The sequence below is a fragment of the Panicum hallii genome, chromosome 9 (assembly GCF_002211085.1).
Source record: "Panicum hallii strain FIL2 chromosome 9, PHallii_v3.1, whole genome shotgun sequence".
Classification (NCBI taxonomy): Eukaryota; Viridiplantae; Streptophyta; class Magnoliopsida; order Poales; family Poaceae; genus Panicum; species Panicum hallii.
In genome coordinates, this window is record NC_038050.1 from 6,258,434 (window position 1) to 6,261,854 (window position 3,421).

The window sequence follows — 3,421 nt, forward strand, 5'->3', positions numbered from 1 at the left end:
TGTTTCCTCGCAATGTACATCATTTGTGGCAATAAAGCCAATATGATGTGAGCACATTCTGAAATATACATTTAATCATGTAATTTCATACGTCATCTAATTTTGTCCTAAGTCAAACCATCTAAAATTTATCCCAAAACATACTAATATTTATGATATCAAATAAAGTAAGTATAATTAGATTTATCGTGAATTATATTTGGTTGACTTGGGACAAAACTATAGGTGTATGATTTAGATAGATAAACAAGTTTTGTCACCAATCTACAACCTCCGAGAGCGTAACTTTTAATAGGTACCGAGTGAAAACCGTGCTTCGCAACAATTTCACGAAAGGGAAAACATGCGATGGAGTTTCGAACTTAATTAATCATGAAACTAGTCACTGTTCCTTGCACACAAGGAACCTACCAAATCCGAAAATGGTCCTCAGCGTTTACCAAAACATAAATACCGAGTTCATGCCGCCCGGTCCAGGAAATGCAGTGAGGTTGGGATTGCAGACTTGCAGGGGGGCCGGAGCCTGACCTGAACCGTCTGGCCCAAGTCCCATCGATGCGGGTGGGGAGGCCGCTCGTTTACGGGTGGTCCGTACCGTACCGTAGGAGTAGTGTGATCAAATCAAATCTTGATGATCCCACTCTCGAGTCTCGTCTCGACACGACACATGGAGCTGGTAATACCGTGTTGACCCGTGCCGGTACAGGCGCAGCTGCGTGCTCCGTTTGGCCCGTACCCTGCCAGTAGTTCAATGCCGTAGTTAGAGCGGATCATGTCGGTGGGAGAGTGTCATCAAGGGCTCCTCACGGCCATCATTAGCAGCCTAATTTGCCCAGGATCATCGAACGCACTTGGCTTGCACGTTACTTACCCAAACCACAACAGCTCGTAATCGAATCCCCTAACCCGGTTCCTAAAGCTGGAGTTTTCTCATGATCTCAGGCCTGTTTCCCCGTTTGATATGATCTTTCGTTCCACGAGCGAACAGTTTGGCTCGACTCCGGATGCCAGAAGTAGCTTTCGCCGCCCCCTGTCAGTTGCCACGTACGGGACACGGCACTGTGTGAGCTGCACGCGTCATTGGCGGCGAGGCGATCCCGTGGCCGGCGGCCGGAGGCCGGTCGCGCGCACGAACGCTTTGGCGTGAAGCCTCGGGCATTGGGGCCGTCGTCCCCTGGATATTGTCGATTTGCCGGCGCCGGCGACGGAGACCTGGCCTGCGGCCGCGCGCAAGCCGACGTGCCCTCTCTCCAGTCCCGGGCGAGAAATCCTCGTAGCCTCGTAGGAAACGACGAGCGCATATGCAGAACCCTCGGTGCTGGCTTGCTTTGTCTTCTAGTGTCGTGCGAACACTACAGTATCCAGGTCTTTGAGCCGACTTGCTGTACACACGCGTACTTGTATTGCCATGGCCTATGGATTCATTAGATTGCTTGTCAGTAGTAGCAGGTTTTGGCTCTCGTCTTGATAGAGACGTGTTGGATCACGTGGAAATTAGTGCAAGTACGTCCGTCGCTATCGTACATTCGTACTCGGTTAGGATTGGTGCATGGTATCCATTGACCCTTGGAGCACAGGAGCAGGGTTACGTGTCTTCCTTCGATCGTGAAAAAAGGGCTTGGATCTCGAGAACAGGAGCAGCCATAGCCCATAGCCAAGAGCACGTACGACAGTTGCGCAAACATCTCACGAGCGGCGCCCCATCTGAAAGCAGGATCTAAGCTCACGATGTACGTAGAGAGCTCACACTCGGGATCAAATCAATGGCAGCGCCGTTGGCCAAGTGTCACGGAAACTGTAATACCCGCTCCTCAACACTGCGAAGTACACTGCGAGGCGCATTCTTCCCCAGTTCCTCTAGAATTCTAATTCTCCCAGGTACCTCACATGATCCAATACTCCTACAACATGTACACACAACACGCGACCCGCCACGCGAGCTCATCCTAGCCCTGCCTCTGCCTGCGCCCGCCCGCCATTACTCCACCATCACGCCGCCCGAGATCGGCACCAACCGCGCGCGGACGGCGACGGCGGCGCCGCGACGGCCGAAGGGAGATGGCCGCGCCGCTCGGCTGCCATTTAAGGAAAGATCTGATCGGCCGCAGAAAAGGCGCCTGGATCGATCGGGGCGTGCGCTGCCTACACAAAAGTGAAAAGCCTACGGCCGGCCAACCGCTCCCCTCCAGGCTCCAGGGTCTCTCGCTAGTTGTTTTGCTTGCTCGCCCTTGGCGCGCCCGGGCATTGAAGCGGCGCTCGTATATATCGTCGCCGCGGGCCGGACAGGATGGGCGAGGACGACAGCGCCATTAACGCCGCCTTGAAGCGCCGGCCAGCTAGCCTGCCAGCGGCGACCCTGGTCCGGCGCCCGGCCCCGGCAGGCCGGCCGCCCGGCACCCCCCGGGGCCAAACGAGCCCAGGGCGGGGAGTGTACTGTAAACTGCGCGCATATGTCCCGTCGGTGTTACGCCGTGCCTGTTTCTCCGGCTTGAAGGAACCGATCGATCCATCGGAACATGGCGGTGGCATGACATTGGCATCGGCCTCGGCTAGAGCGAAAAGTGGCCGGGGAGGTGGAGTGTCCCGGTGGGTAACGTGAGCAGTGGCCCAAACGCGAAACATGTGCTTGGGGTCAACGGCTGCTGCGAGAGTGTGCAAAATGCTTTGACTCGGGGCCCACGCTTGCAGCCTTGCAGGGAGGGAACGCACGCACACACACACGGAAGATGAGGAAGCGCAGTCTTCTGGCTGCTACATTTTTTTTTCCCTTCTCGGTCAACAACTTTTATGTACGCTGGATGGACCATGATACCATGAAGTTCTGTTACAAGACAGGTAGCAGTGGCACCGCGCTGCCGCTGCTACATTTTGGCCGTGGACCACGGGTATTCATGCCCTGCCCCCCGTCTTTTTATCCCTTTTCCCTCCTGCATGACGATGTGTCCCGTGGCAAGTGGCACGAACTACCTGTATACTGTAGAGTTATCGTGCAGAGTAGTAGTAAATTGCAAGGAGTGCGCGTGCACCCACGTCCATCCCTTCCCACAGCCAGTGGCAGCAGCAGAACAGCAACATTGATGGCCGCCGAGACGCATTAACCCTCTGAAAATTCCATTTGCCTCTCCTGGTTCGTGTAGCTAGCTCTGGCGCGCGCGCGCAGCCCCGTTTCGGTCGACCAAATCGTCCATCTTTCATGTGGAAATCCTTTGCCTTTTGAGGCCGGTGGGTGCATGTGGAGGTCGCGAGGACGAAGTTGCTTTGCGTGATCGATATCGTTTTGAATTTTTTTCCCTAGTCCACTCCCGCGGCCAGAGATATTTATGTGCAGCCTTGAAACGGTTAAATATCCACGCATGGAAAAGTATCATGTCAACCCTTGCTAGCGGCAGGATGAAGAGGAGGTTAGGTCAAAATCGAAATG